At 40.6% G+C, this 16,590-nt stretch overlaps 1 protein-coding gene across 8 annotated transcripts in view; it reads left to right on the top strand.

Annotated features, from left to right (window-relative positions):
• The window catches only part of HHAT (hedgehog acyltransferase), a 311,133-nt gene that overhangs the window by 212,874 nt on the left and 81,669 nt on the right, over window positions 1–16,590 (top strand). The gene's annotated exons all lie outside the window — the stretch shown is intronic.

The raw sequence follows: 16,590 nt of genomic DNA, 5'->3' as shown, positions 1-16,590 counted from the left end.
TGAGAAGGTTTAGCAGTTTACACAAAGTTGTATTTTCATCTTCTGAAGGTTTTTGTTGTTTCTTTTTGTATATTATTAGTAAAGATTTTATCTTCTAGTCCTGTGGTTAATTATTGTGCCGTTAACTCAGGGGCGGGGTTCATCAGTACAGAACGAGTTATTAGAGAGTCTAGGTTTGGAATAACAAATTAGTGTAATAATTCAATACTTTATGTTCCATGTTAATTAAATCACATCTTTATTTTTAAGAAGCTGAAAACTTTGCTTAGCAGAGCTCACATGCTTCTGTTAGGAAATTCAGTGTCAAGTGTTTCATGTCCATATTCTGGTATCATGCACATGGCTATGAGTATTTGCTACTACAGAGCACGTCTAAAAACTGACAAAGGTGGATAACAAACCAAAACCCGAAAGTGGTCTTAAATTTTGTTGACCTGGCATTCTTTATCCGTTCCCACATCTTCCTGCTACTGAACAAATGTCACGTGATGCAACCTGCATTCTCCATTGCAAATCAAGATGAGCTATTCAAGCTCTCTTGTTTAATTGTAAATAATTTAAATTGTTGTACTTATGGGAGACCTAACCATCTACAAATATTTTTAGGGTGTAGACTCTAAGGGTGAAGAAAAATAATTTAGATCCCACATGAAATCCATCCCTCAAAACGTTTAAATCAAGATTAAACAGAGCATTGTGGTATATGCTGTCAGGGTATGCTTGTGTCAGCCAAAAGATGGACTAGGTGACCTGAAGGGTCTTTTTACTCTCTAATTTTTGTGATTAAATGTGTAAAGTAAGAGATTAAACACTGAATGTTTTTGACTTATTTGGAAAATTCCTTTTTTGTATATTTGTGTCTTGTACAATACCAGCAACGTGACGTTCACCTGTTTCTCTTTTGCCTTGTAGCGTTGATGAACTGTGGATGGAATGTGTTGTTGCTAGGACATTGAGAGGAGTCCAGTTTAAAATGGGAGGGGGTCCCAGTGGTCAAACAAACCTCATTTGGGATCTGTTTAGAAAGGGGCTCAAGCCACCTGTCTTCCATTGTTTCCAAAGCTGTGCCCCTGCATGCAGCAGACAAAGCAGTAGTCTGGACATCAAGCTCCAGTACAAACGCAGCGGGTTTTTTTTCTTATTATTTTGTTTTGTTGTTGCTTAAGTCATCAAATTTACAGTAGTCAAGGAGTTAGACTTCAAAACTAAAATTGTTTGGTAGGCTTTCCTTTCAGATAGTAATGAATATTGCACAGCTGTCCAGGGAAGTTTCCAATTTAGGAGAGCCCTAAGGGAGTGGGGATGAGAGAGTGGGGAGTACACTTGAGTACACTGATGTGCTACTAAGACAGGCTGGATGAATCTCTAAACTGTTTGAATCAATAACTATTAGCTTTGGGTTGGAAAGAGAAAAAATGTTATATTAATTTGGGATGAAAAATGATACCAAAAGTCATCTGCACACTCTGTCACTCTTTAACCTCTGCAAGAAATTCACCCCAGTTTGGAAAGCCCAAACAAGTCTTTGCACCATGTATACCATGAGGAGGGGCTGCACAGGAGAGGCTATGGAATATCTTCCTAGGCTAGGACATCGCCACATTCCATGCATTCTGTGGAGCTGGACTTTATAATAGGCCAGTGTGGATTTGGGGGTGGGCTGGGGAGTCCATAGGTTCCATGACTGTAGTTCGTTACAACCCCTGTATAACGGTTGTGAGGGGGAGGGTGGGCAAAGAACTCTATTTTGGCCCGTGGTCTGACATAGCAGCCATAGAGAGCTTTTAGCCCTTCAACCTGTGCAGCACTAGGAATGGTGAATTACCTACAACCCCCTCAGAATTCCTTGCCCAAATACCAAGTAGTCAGGCTTTGTGTATGTACCTATATGGGCAGCAGGGAGCAGGTAGAAGGAGGCAGAGACATGAATCTGAATCCTGTTGTCTTCACAAGGTGATTGCAAAGTTATTCAAAATGTAAATGATGAACCTGAATGACTTAATAATAATATATATTTCAATGCAGACATTAAAGGTACAACTACAGGCTTTACTGAATTGTCAGGTCTGACAGGTAAAATAAATCTTGGAATGGCAAGATGTAAAAAACACCCACTGTGTGGCAATCTGTGATAACAACCTGTACTTATGGGTTTTATGCAGAACATCTAATCATGATGATCAGAATGCTACTTCAAAGAAATCTGAGTTCTGTTCTTAAATTACTTTCTAAAATAGATGAGTTAGTTTGCACGAAAGCTGCTGGACCGAAATATTCTATCCACAGAACAGGTACAGCATGAGCAGTTGCAATTTGGGCTTCCTCAGCGCTGCCCAGCCAGTGGCACTTCAACCTTAAACTTGATGGAACAACTGTGGGGCTGTGAAGGCAGATCACGAGCTGAGTCTATTCAATGCTGGTCTCTGTGCTGATATGCTGAGGCTGCCAAAATGGGTGATTTAGTGTCTGCTGCGTTCCTGGGTATGTGTTGTGGATGCTTGTTCTCTAGAAACTAAATTGAGATTGTTACCTTAAGTTTCTGATTTTCAAAGAAGTTGCATGGAAAATAAACCCATCTTTTACAGCTGTTTTGTGTGGGGAAAGCATTCCAAGCAAGACCTACAACATCCTTTTACAAAGTAACAATTTATCAGTGAAACTAGTAACTGTGTATGTGTGTGTGCATGTACAAGTGTGCAGTCAAATATGTTTGAATTGAATCCCTGAGATTTAAGGACTAATAGGCAGTAAGGTTTCTGTCCTGCAAAGAGAACCATGCATGTGGACGATCACTGAAGTCCCTGCCGCTCCCTGTGGGCAGAGGGGTCTGCCAATACATTTCTTCCCAGAATCAGGACCTAAAGTAGTACAGTTTCATTAAGAGTACACTAGAAATACGTCTTTAATGGACCCAATCCTGAAGTCCTCATTGGGCAAACTATCATTGTCTCTAATGGGAGTTAGCTGAAGTAAGCACTAATAATGGATTGAACCCAGGTCGCAGTGATTAGGTGCTGCCCCGGCCCCAAGCGCCGGCTCCGCAGCTCCCATTGGCCAGGAACCACAGCCAATGGGAGCTGCAGGGATGGTGCCTATGGGCAGAGGCAGCATGCAGAGCTGAACTGGCCACGCCTCTGCCTAGGAGACGAGGGACAAGTCACTGCTTTCGGGGAGCCCCCATAGAGGTAAGCACCACCCAGCACCCTCACCCTTTCCCATGCCCCAACCCCCCGCCCCCGCTCCGGCCCTGAGCCCCCTCCCACACCCAAACTCCTGCTGCTGGGGCGGGAGGGTGCAGTGGCTCAAGACTGCCCCAGCAGCGGTTGGTGCTGCTGGCCCAGGGGCTGCCCGAGCTGTTCAGATGGCCTCTGGGTCCAGGCTGGGCCACAACATTTTGGCACCTGAGGCGGGGAGCTCAAATGATGTCCCCATGCCCCCTCGCTTGGGCCAAAACTTTGAAAGGTCTCAATTCTACCTTCTTCCTGTTCTATTCCTCTCATGGTACTGCTCTACTACCTACCCCAATAAAGGAGAACTAACAACTTAAAATGCCTTGTTCAAAAATTTTAAGTAACACTTAACTTTCAAATGCCTGAACAGCAAATGTAACTTTTCTAGTCCGCATAGTAAACACTGGCATTTTTATCTGTTTGAATAATCAAAGTGATGTTTTCCGTGCCTTCTTGGTTGCAAAGATTTGAACTGCTTCCTGCTGAAGGTCCACAGTCTGGACCAGCTCATGCTCTATTGAGGTGGTTGCAAGGCCAACCAGCCTCTTCTGTGTCATTGTGGAGCATAGATGTGTTTTTGTTCAGCTTGGTAAAGCTACGTTCTCCACTGGCAACTGTCACAGGAAGTGTTAGAAGTATGCACAGAGCAACAAAAGCATTTGGAAAGAGGGTGGTCATCTTATTTGTGCACATATATTCCAGAACAGCATTTGGAGTTGATCCTGCTAAAATGTATCTTGAAATGGCTTTCAGTTCATCACCTAAATCACTCGCATCAATATCGCGCATGTCATCATGTGTCAACACTATCTCTAGTGCCCTGCATTGCTGATGTAGGTCTTCTTCAGGTATAGTGAGGAGTTTTGGAATATCATACAACATCCCAAATATACTGCTGTGTTCCTTGAGCTGCAAGAAACATTCTTCAACTGACTGTATTGCACAGTCTAGCACCTTGTTAAAGAATTCAACTTTGAATTGTTGTTTGGGATCTCTTACGGGATTATCCCATGCCTCGTAATCAAAATGTCGTCTTCTTCGGTGACTCTTGTATTCTTGAATGGATGGGAAAATAGCTTCAGTGTGAAGTTCCTCTGCCAACTTCTGTGCACTCTTCAGAACGTTTTGAAATCCCTCATCTGACTGGTAAGACTGTAGGTATGACTTTGCTTTGTCCAGTTGTTCCATTGCTCCAGCTATATCAAGGTCAACACCTTGGAGTCTTTTGTTTACAACATTTATTTCAAACAGTATGTCATGCCATAACGCTAAGCCACGCAGAAATTTGAAGTTATGTATGTTTCTGGTGATTCCATTTCCCTCTGCCACTGTTCTCCCACAAACAGTTCCTGTCATAGCATTATCCTCCATAATGGCAACTATGGCATTATCTGTCTTCCCAATTTGGTGTTTGATAGGCTTTAACGCCTCTACTCGACTTTCCCATCGCATTCAATTGTTTCAGTGTCAGAGAGGATGCTCCCATATGTTGCTTCAAAATTTGCCATTGATGAGTTGATGCAGAGAAAAATACATAGATGCTTTGAATTACATTAAAAAATTCAGCAGCCTCACTAGAAGCTGCTGCTGCATCACTGACCACCAAGTTCAATGAATGAGAACTTCATGAGACAAAAAAAGCTTGAGGGTTTAACTCTCAGATCCATATCTGCACTCCTCTAGTCTTTCCTCTCATGTTGGCACCATTATCGTATCCCTGACCTCTCATGTCAGCTATCGCAATTCCCATATCTTCCAGCTTTTTCAGAAGAACTTTTGTCATACCAGCTCCTGTAGTATCATCAATGTCAATAAATTCTAGAAAATGCTCTCTGACAGTCACCATTGCAGGGACATTTTCACTAGGTTATGTTGTTGTTACAAAATGCACCATTAAAGTCATTTGTTCCGTATGGCTGATGTCAGGTGTGCAGTCCAGAATAACAGAGTAATATCTTGCTGACTTCAGATCTGCCACAGTCTTCTGTTTGACTTTTGTTGCCAGTAACTGTCTGATCTCATTTTGAATTGTTTTTCCAAGGTAGTGGTGTGTACACATTTCTTGAGTGGTGACTCTTCTTAGATGCTCCTGGAATACAGCATCAAACTCAGCCATCAGCTCCACAATTTTAAGGAAGTTCCCATTGTTTGGCACATACAGCTGATCTGAAGTTCCATGCGATGCTAGGTTTTGGGTAGCAAGCATTCTCACAATGGCAATGAGCCTTTTCAGAACATTTTGCCAGTAAGGAGACTCTGATGCAATCTTCTCTTGATGCTTATCATCTGTGATGGCCTTTAACCTTAGTCTCATCTCAAGCTCTTTCCACCTATGGAATGCTCTCTGGTGATTTGCTGCCTTCTCATGGCATGCCAGATTTCTAGGCAGATTTTTCCAGTCCTTTGTTCCGGTAGAACCCAATGTGGCTGAAACATTAGACTGGAAGAGTTTGGAACAAAAACAGTATACAGCATTCTGGGTACATAAGCCATGGCCTCTCCACTTTGTCACCATTGGGGATTTCACGCCAGTAATGTGTTGGATAGAAACTTCTGTTTTCATTGTCTTTGGGAAACATGAAGTTTTTCACTTGCTGTGGCCCATTCACTACAAGGAAGTCCCTCAGGCTACTGCTCAAATGGGTCCACAGTCCTGAATCATCTAAACTTAAGGAACTAAACTCAGCAGCAGCTGTTTCTTGTGCCTCCACCACACTCTTCTCTGATCTACACTTTTCTTCAGGAATATGCAGGGTTACATCCATTTGGGATGGAGATATGGATGCTGCAGTAGCTGCCTGGTCACCTGCACTGTGACTAACTGGAAGATCAGGCATCTCCTCACTACTCACATCCTCACCGGGGCCAGAAGGCTCACCATGAGCATTTGTGTCTATGTATCTCAGGAGAGCTCCTTCCTGCTTAGATAGAAAAGCTTCCTTTGCTTGCTTTCTTTTTCTGAATGCTGCCCCAGAGGGGCGTTTTCTCTTTCACTCAAGACTGCTATTCTGTGCCAGCTATAGTGGCTCTCAACACTCAGTTGAAGGGGACAAATAATCAGCCTGGTAGCAGGGTCTGAGTGAGGGAAGATATCAGCGTCTTAGGGGCCTAACTGGCTCCTACTACTTCAGTTGTTCTCCTCAAGTGGGTTCAAGGAAGCAGCAGGAAACAGGAAGCTCCCTGAGAAGCTGGTGTTAATCAGTCCAGGCTCCTGGGAGTGCTAGAGAGGTACCTAAGAGGCTCCTCCTCCTCTCTCTCCCTGCAGCTCCTGCTGCTTTCTGTTATTCCCTCTCACCTTTTCTCTGCCTGCCTGTTATGTCTCTTGTGCCCTCCTTCCTCCAGCACAGCACTCCACCATCTCTGTGCATCTAGAGCAGAGAGAATACATATGCACCAGCAGCAGACACAATTTTCTACACTCTGGGTCCTTGCCCTCCCGCCCCCCCTCCCAGTCTGGCACCTGAGGCGGCTGCCTCAGTTCGCCTCATAGTAAGGCCAGCCCTGCCTGGGTCAGCTGCACCGGCTGCTGCAGAAGTCACGGCGGTCCCGGAAAGTCATGGAATCCATGACTTTTGTGACCTCCGTGACAGACTCGCAGCCTTAATCATCAATTCCTTCTTTTACAGCAAAATCAGTAAAGCATATGTCCATATATACCTGGTCTTAAGTCAAATACAAAACCAGTCTTTCGACTAGTCTTTTGAATGGCAGTAATCAGCTTTAGAAGTGAACAACTATACAATAGCAGTTATTATAAATAAATTATGAGGAAAGTAAAGTGGTTTTTTTCCAAGAAATATGGGCACTAGGTACAGAAGCCTGTTTTACTAACTGGTACAGTTGTGAATTTTCCTGTTGTCATATAAGCATAGTTCTGTTTCCTGGGGTTCTTAGCCATTGGATAAGGAATTTTCAGCACAGCATATTTTCCCATTTTGCATTTTACTTCAAATGAATTAGGGGATACATTATTGCTTGTTAATCAACAGGTTTCGTTAGCATTTTATAATTTTTTTTTTTGCAGTTGCAAATAACAATCTGTTGTGAAAAATACCCGAGAAACACTAAAAAGAAGACATAGCTTAACTGGGATGGTGATACAATAATTTTAAATGTTTCATGAGCCAGTGTTTGCTGGGATCCTGAAATATTTGCTCGGTTTCACATTTGCTAGTTTTCTTTAGCATTAAGTAGGATAAAACATGTGGTGACATGTAAGAATATTTAATTAGACACATTTCTGATGCAAGTTAAAACTGTTGTACTGTATAAAACCAAACCTGATTTCTCAATGGCTGATGTATGTTTGTTGGTTGGGAATGGAGATGCCTTCATCTAAAGAGAAACAGACTAAACAATTCTTCTTTTTGCTAGTTTTTAAACAAAACCATGTATAAACCCGTTCAGAATTCCGGTGTTCACTGAAGTTACAGGGCAAAAATCTTGCTGCCCCTGCTTGGGTGCACTGGGAAACAGGGTATAGGGAGATTCTTCCAAAGCCTCTTACCAGTGCAGGAGTCAGGCAAAATATAGACTGGATATGCCCAGTCAGATTACAAATGAGTCTAAGTCTTCACCTCAACTTCTGTGCCTGCTGGTGATCTGGCAGCTTGCACTATGGGCAGTGCACACTGCATCTTTCTGCACCAAGTGTGCTACATGCCCTCCCAATGCACCCTGATTCATTTTGCCTTTGTCTGGGTTGTGCAGATGGAATGCCTTCAAGCTCCTCCACGCTTTTGCACTACCCTCATCCCACAGTGTTTCTCACAGGAGCAAGGTTCCAAGCTGGTGGGCAACGAGTAGTTTCTAGTCTACAGCCATGCAAGCATTCGTTAGACAAAATGACAGCTGCTACATCATTTGATGTAATAAAAGCACACATAAGTATGGAAGGTTGTCACAGGACAGATACTTCTTGCTTTGAAAAACTTTTGAGTCTCTGCCTCAATGTTTATTTTCAGTAAATGCTGACTTGGTATTTGTCTAGCAGCAGGAGACCATCATCCTGTGACAACATGAAATTCAAATGACATTATTTCTTAATTACATTAAATCATAGCACTAAAAATTATCCTCACAGCCTATATTTATTTCATTTTATGAAAATCAACATCTTTGTACTTTTAATGCTTAACGTGTTGTACTTTATTAAAGAGTAAAAAAAATTACTATATTGAGTTTCTTAAAACACCAACATTGTATTAAAAGGATGTGTTTAAATACAATTTTGGTATTTATAATAAATTCAAAGTTATTTTTTTACTCTTTAATAAAGTACAGAGCATTAAGCATTAAAAGTACAAAGCAGTTGATTAGTGCTAATAGGCACTAAGAAGTTCATTGAGGAGTTATTAGCAGGTGATTAACAGGGCTACATGGAGGACACACCATGGATTTGGATAACTAGCATTTTGAGTTAAAGGGAGTTTGGATGTACAGGAGTGTTCTGTAATGAGCCACCCAATACGGGAGGGAGCAAATGGGTGTGTATAGTCCCCGAAGAGAGAGACCACAGAGCCTAGCAGATGGGATGTCCCAGAATCTGCATGGTTCTTTGCAGTTTACTCAATGAATAAAGAGGATCCCCTGAATTTTCCTACCATGCCCCATACCGGTATGCACTGGTCATATTCCTTCCTGTTGAGAGGGAGAGGGGACTAGTTCCATGATTGATCATTCATAGAGTTCATGCATTTTTACCCAAGGGGCTCAGTTTTTTAGTTAATTCCTGTGGGATAGTGATTCGCAGTACATAGTCAAAGTACAGCTGTATGAAATGTAGTGGCTTTTATTTGTAGGGAGTTGTGCAAACCATTTCTTCAGGATTGATTTGGATGGATTACCACCTTCATGTTTGCTTTTATTTGGGATTGAAATAAACAACAAAAATTCAGAGAGAACTCGGTCAAAACAGCTGAATGTCATTTAGTTTCATGTCATTAGCCCTTGCTCAGTGGCTTATGCTGCAGTTTTGTATTCTTCCTCTTTAAACTAATCTTTCCTGATCAAGTCTCAGTTGTGAGGTCCACTTTGTTTTACATTCCACTCCATGGTTTGTCCTCTGAAATTCTGGTTCTTCTCCAGACCATTTTGTTCAGTATTATAGGATGAGAATTTACACTTGCTACTGTGTTACTCAGAAACGTAAAGCCAGCTTCTTCAAACTACTGCTATGAATGCTATATTGATGGATTACATAAATTAAAAAAATATTGCATAGCTGCATGTGTCACCACAGGCAGATGTCACGTTCTTTCAAATGATTTATACCTCTTCACATACAAAAGATATTTGTTCTTACAACTGCTTATTTTACAATCTTATTTGGTGGGCACATTTCATGGTATGTGAGCTGGCAAAGATCCAAGAAAACTTTACAGACTGCAGCCAATTTTATTAAAACCTGTGGGTCAGATTTTCAAAAGTGCCTACATGATTTTGGAGCAAAAGTCCCACCGACTTTCAATGAGTCTTGTACTTCAAAGTCACTTATATGCTTTGGAAAATCCCACCCTATGCATACAAATGGACAAAGACATGTATCTTGGACTGTATTCTTCTTCTCTAAAATCTTTCTACAAAAGAAACTACAATAGTAACTTCTACCTAGGTTGTCGTAATATCTAGCTGTGAAGACCAATTGCACTAGGCCCTTGGGGGAAATCTGAGAACCTAGAACATTCTAAATTGTCATTATTTGTTGATTAGTATTACAGACTGCCTCACAACAACCTATGGCAGAACATGATAGAGAGCATATAAGTAGAAACACAATTACTTTTTATACAAATTGTGTGGAAAAACTTTTGTTTTTTGATCTGTCAACACATGTGAGGTGCCTTGTTGCACTAGGAGGCTGAAGGCACCGTAATCCATGCCTCTGCACCAATTGTTTCTTTTTGCCTTTTTTAAAATGCTTATTTAGTGAATAAATTCACAAACACAGAAAGTAATCCTCTAAAAGTGAGAAGTTGAACACTGGATGTATTTAATTTTGGGCTTTTGAATACTTCCATGATGCCTTTTTTTTCCCAAACCATATTTATTCTCTGAAAAGTGACTCTAAAAATGGCATGCTGGGGCTCCATAATTATTGCCTGTCAGTAACTTTCAGATCAAATTCCCTCCATTTATATAGCTAGAGAGATTTTTTTTCCAAGTCCCAGCCCTGCAAACCTGCCTGGGGTCTGCAAATCAAGCTGGGTTCTTTCTGACTCATGCCTCATCAGTCATAGAGAGTTTCTCAAATGCACTTAACAATTCTGCTGTGTAGATGCATGAACCATGCAAAAAATTTTGCTAATTCTCCCATAGCTATGTTGGTTCTGCAGTGCCATCAGGAATAAATAGCACTAATAACTTATTTTTGCTACTAAAGTAGTGTAACCAGATAAGAGGCAAACAGCCAACAGCTCTGCTGAGTAAGTAGGTGCCATTATTACAGTGTCACTTTTTTCTCTATAATCACGCTTCAGTATCCCAGGCAAAAATATAATTGCCAACTTTTACTATCTAGCATCTGTCTTCATCAGCTGATATTCATCTTTTTCTCAGTGTCTTGCATTGTAAACACATTTAGGGACATTCTGGATCTTAACTACATGACCTAAACCATTATGTTAAGCCCATGACTGTTCAAAATTAAGTTAGCCTGTTTACTTATGGTACAGTTTCTCATCAGCAAATTATATTAGTATCTATACACTCAATTTTTGCATCTGAGAATCTTTGTGGACTCATGTAATTCCCTGAAGTTGGAATAGGGTCTTTTGTTATCTAGTGTAGTTATCTGCAAGTATCACAAAATTCATACGGCTTTATACAGCTTGTTACAATTGTGAGCCTCTCAAACACAACACTAGAGAAATGTGCTACTGTAAATTGTTCTTGGGTAAATTCAGTGAAGACTGTCTGTGGAGTCAACTCATGTCAAACCTTATTCAGTGGTGACCCTATAGCATCACAGAGATTTTAATACCCTATGCTCTTTTATACAAGGGTACTTTCCTTTGAAAACTTTTAGAGGAGTAGTAAGGCAGTGGCTCCAGAGTAATACAACATTATAAATCTTATGTATTCCTGGCAAAAAACTAAACACTACTGTCCAAATCCTGAGAAATGCTGAGGTCCTGCAGCTCTCATTGATTGACATGGGGGTTTGTAAATATTCAACACCTTTCAGGATTTTGTCACACAGTACAACAATGGTAATTCTCACCACTTGTTTTTTACACTACTGATTGAGCAAATTACAGTGGCAATATATTGTTAAAACAGAAAGTTAGAACAAATCTGCATGCTACTCCAAGGGTATATATACACTGCAGCCCCTAACTGCTGTGTAGACATACCAAAAGTGAAAGCCTGCTGGTAAACCCAACACCTAGCAGTGAAGGTCCTTAGGGCAGGTGAGGTAGACATTGCCTACCCTGCTTTGAGTTAATTCCATATGAAGATCACCCACTGCTGTGTTCTGAGTGTGCCTCTAACAGTCTGTGTTCCCTCACCTACATTCAGATAGTACCAACTGTCTCAGTCATCGCAAATACAGGGTGAAGAGTCAAAGCAAACAATTCACATACAATGCATTGACTGAACTGTTCAGCACAAACCATGTAGCAGGTGAATACTTAAGAAAAGTGAACATACTGGTGGTAATTGTGATTAGCTTGCCAACAGTATGAGCTGGAGAAAAGGCTAAATTTTCTACCAGTATTATTCACCATGTCCACTAAGAAGCACAGACATTCACAAAACTTGGTTTATAAACATCACAACAACTGTGAGGAATTTACCATCTCTGCACTATGCTAAAATGACCACAGCATCCCTCCTCTCCCAACCCCTTTTTCTCTAAATCCACAGCCCTGCAAAGACTCAGATGAGTTGGACCCTTTTGATTTTGCCCCTCTTGTTCTTTAGAAGAAAGCTGACATTTCCTACATTTCTAAAGACAAACACTGTATTCATATTTGGTAAATAGTTTTTAGTGTGTTACAACTTCATTAATATTGACAGCTTCACAAGACTGATTTATGTTCCACTCACTACATGTTTTGCTAAATTCCATGCTTAAGCTCACTTACTATTTTCATCCAAAGTGCAGAGTAAAGTGAAGAAATTGGTCCCACACCACAGAGGCTAGATTTAGATCCAAAATTTCCCAAAGCTTGGGGCTTTTCAGCTTGGGATTTTGGTTCAAGCCTACCTCAGTGTTGTTCGTTTGAAGCCTGAACCCTTTAAAACACTTTGGTTCACTCAGATTCTATCAAGCATGTGAGGAGCAGCCCTGAACGGGGATCAGTCTTTCACCGCACCAGGAAGCAGAATGCCCTCCCACCTCCTGGTACAGCAGAGGCAGCTTTTTTACTGCTAGACCACGTCATACAACATACCTTGCTGTCTGTGGTGTAGCACTTACTAGGGGTGGTTGGCTGAGGGAAGAATTGTAGCTCCCCCTTCTCTCTGCTCTCTTTGGGCAATGTCTTCCCCTCATGGAGTACAATAAGGAAGAACCGTTGTATCTGGCCTTCTTGCGCACCACTAAAGTTGGGGAGAAGGCTAAATATAAATAATTTGCCTTATACCCTGAAGGGTCCCAAACTGTAATTCACAAACTGGTCTGTCAGCTGTACAGGGATCATGGCAGCCACCAGTAAAGCAAAGCCATCCCTGTTACATGACATCTCTTTAACGATGCACAGTAGCAGTACACAAGGATATAGGACAACCATCGAGGTTATGTGGTGTATTACCCTATCCAGTTAAAACTGCAGGTGGATATTAGATAGGGTTTAATTATCATAGTTGGCAAAGAGACCAGGATTAACATGCTTAAACTGTGAGACTTGCCATGGGGTATTTTAACAGTTCCAGCCATCAGGACCTCAGTTTTATATCTCATCATCAAAGCTGCACCTCCAGCAATACAGTGCCCCTGAACACTGTGCTGTGATGTGCAGCACCTAGACTTTGGAAACCTGCCATGAAAACACGAGCTTGGGCCAGCTCTGCTTAGCTTGTGAGATCTAATGGAATTACAGTACAAAATAGAATGGCTGCATAAATAGGGTACTTCGTTTTATCAGGTTAATGACCGAGTTCTTTGGACTATAGGTCCATTTTAATTAGCCTACAGATGGAGGAATAGATTAAAATGAAGAAAAATTATGAGGACTACTATAGTAAATTCATCTGTAAAGCGCAATTGAGACACTATCTTAAGTGCTTCCATACCTAGCAAGTCAGTTCTGACACTCTCCATTGACGCTGTGATACTCACTATTTCATTGAATAATTAAGATGGTCGATTTCATGGACTAATTAAATTCCTCAAGAGTATTTCATGGAATAATTAAATTCATTTAAAATATTGGCATTGTGCACCCAAGGAAAAAGACTAACCACAGCCGAAAAAATGTCTCTTCCTCTTTTTCTCATGTAGTTATTTGTGGATTCCCACATATTAGGAAAATACACACTGAGACCCAGTGGTGATGAAAGGTGAAAGCCCAGTAACGTGGTCTTGTAGTAGTTTTTTGCCTAGGTGTTATCCATTGCTTAGTATGTTAGCCAAACAGTGCAAGGAGGTGTTACCTCCATTAGCTTTATTTCCTATCCCTATTAGAAGGTAAGCACTCTGAAGAATATCTTAACCTTCCCTGTTGGAACAAGATCAGAATTTGTCACTGAGAGTTGTTGAGCTTCCTGCATCTATTTTCTAGCAAGTTCATAAGGGCAGTCAGATTTATATGCTAAATTCTGCTTCCATTAGGGTTAGTGGTGAAACACTAATCTCTGAGTCGTTTGTAGTCACTGTGCCATGTGGTAGTGTTTGATCACCTTAAGAAGTGTGCATCCTTTATGACGACGATAATAATAATAAGTTGTTGTTTTAATTTTTTTAAAGCATTTGCCTATTTCTGCAGTCTGCATGTGGAAAATCGCGAATAATCAGGATTTTATAATACTCATAGTCGTGCATCCAACAATATTGTAACTTTTGGCGGCTGATTTCCACACACACACACACCACTTCCTCATCTGTTTTATTAGACCCATAAATAAGCCTTGTATCAAATGTAATAATCTCTGTACAGCTTCTCACTCAGACACCCAAGAAATCCATTGGTATGAGGATTTCTTTCTTTATGATGTATAGTACGAATTACATGTAAAAGAAATTCTTAAATTCTGGATTTCTGAGCTGGCTGTGTAAAGGTTATTATTCTTGAAGTGTGGGGTAGATAGAAACACCAGGGCATGATATTATTTTTAGTTGTTATTACTTTTTTCCCTCACTGACAACAAATAAAAATGGTTGGAGAAGTTGTACTGTTCGGGTTGGAAAGTGGCTTCTACAGTAGTTTTTAATTTTGATAGAAAAGTGTGAGTGTTTTAACCCATTATCTCTGGGTTAAAAACCAGCATCTAGAGAGAAATAGTTTGCAAATAATTGAAATGTGTTTACACTTGAATATTATGGCTATGAGTTGTTTTCTCTGCAGCTGAAAAGCACTCTCTTTGTAATATACTATTTCAAGCTTTCTCTTTTTACAAATAAACTGTATATAACTGATTGAAAATCACTGCTCTAGAGAATCTTAGCATTCCAGTAGATAGTATTAACTTTGGCTTTTAACATCTCAAATTGCCATTTTTGTTTCAGACATAGGTCTGCTATGTACTTATTTGTTTTAGTTTCTTTTATACTCGTTTTGATATCATATATAACAAAATATTTCCCACTTAATTGCATGTTTGAAGCTGCAGAGCATATTACAGATTATGCATATGAAACTAGAACCTGTATATGACATTTATCCCCATTATTACACCTCAAACATAAGGTAAAAAGATCTGACATTTCACTCTAGTCTCAATGTAGGGTACTAATTGTCCATGTCTGCCCATATAATGAATCTCCCAAATGTTCAGTATTTAAAAATGATCTAGCTGAAACCTGGTTTGAAATGTGAAAAATGAAAGGACTGAATAGCGCAAGACAATTGCTGAAGGAATGTGCAGCTCTTCTCCTTAGCTTAGGTTCAAATTCTTTCCAAGTTAGCGGTGACTACAAGTTTATATTATCTGAAGGCTTTTTATTAGTTTGTGGTATGTGAACTTTTGAATAGGTGGGTTGAGTTCAGCTGCTGTTGGACAGGTTTGTTCATGTCACAAGTGGTATCTTGTAGTCTTAGCAGACTGGTCAAGCAGAGAATAAATATGAAGACTGAACTATCCTGCCATTGTGGTACATGGTCCGTTTAGTTCAGGGTTGAGGCTATGAATAAAGAGAGGGCTTCAGTTTTCCCTTTTTCCAGTGCTGCTTTTCCACAAGCATGACACTCGCATCAGTCCTGATACTACTTCCAGTATCAAAACTAGACTGAATACAATCAGTCTTACCCATGACCTAGGTAGAGTACTCTTAACATCAGATGTTTTCCACACACTGGTGTCTTTCATTCCTGCTTAATTGGTCAAAAGTAATCAGTATGCCAAGGAGATCTGTGTGACCAGTGCAGTAAAGTGGAGTAAAACAGGCCCCAGGGGCCACTGTGTGAATTAGCACTCAAAGACAAAAGTAGGATCATCCTGTATTACTAGGCCATCAGTAAAGTGGGCCAGCACTGAATGGTATTTTCCCTCAGTCTTCAAACCTCATTAAGTCCATCACTCTCCGAGAGCAGACTTTATATGTAGCATCTGTTGTGTCAAACAGGTTCACGCGCTCCACACTTCAATGACAGGTGAATTGTCAAAGTGACTTGGCTAAGGTTCCAGAGTAAATCAAAGGCAGAATCAGATACAGAACCCAGGTGTTCAAATACTCTCTCTCCTGATGTAACCAGTGTCACACTTCCAATAAACAATGTATTTACAATATAATTATTGATTATACAAGTTATCTCAGTGTCTAGTCATATCAGCCTTATCATATATTGTTAAGACCTCTAACATGTCCGTTGCTGGGGAGGATGGTTTTCAAGATAGACATTGCCTCCCTTATTTATTCTGCTTGGGTGAACGCACCAGGGGAATTAGAAAAAATAGTAATTCTGTTAGTCCAGTAGTCAGATATCTGTTATCAGGCCAATCATTTAAATACTACAAGGAAGCTTTGGAGTGCAGTGCTCTCTTAACCTTCCAAGACTGTGCAAGTTGCTCTCAAGAGTTTTTATACACTTCTGTCTACAGCAACGATCTGCTTGTTAACTAGCTTTTTAAATCTTTTGCAGGCTTTCAGATAGATTCAGTATTAGGGTATGCCAATTACTGTTGGCAAACCCAAGGCACAGATCCATTATATTGGTAGCCAGCACAGCCCCAAAACTGGTCAGTGTTAGCTGGGAAG

This window comes from Dermochelys coriacea, chromosome 3, assembly GCF_009764565.3.
Source record: "Dermochelys coriacea isolate rDerCor1 chromosome 3, rDerCor1.pri.v4, whole genome shotgun sequence".
In the NCBI taxonomy this organism is placed as follows: domain Eukaryota; kingdom Metazoa; phylum Chordata; order Testudines; family Dermochelyidae; genus Dermochelys; species Dermochelys coriacea.
This window is presented reverse-complemented; position numbering and strand designations above follow the sequence as displayed.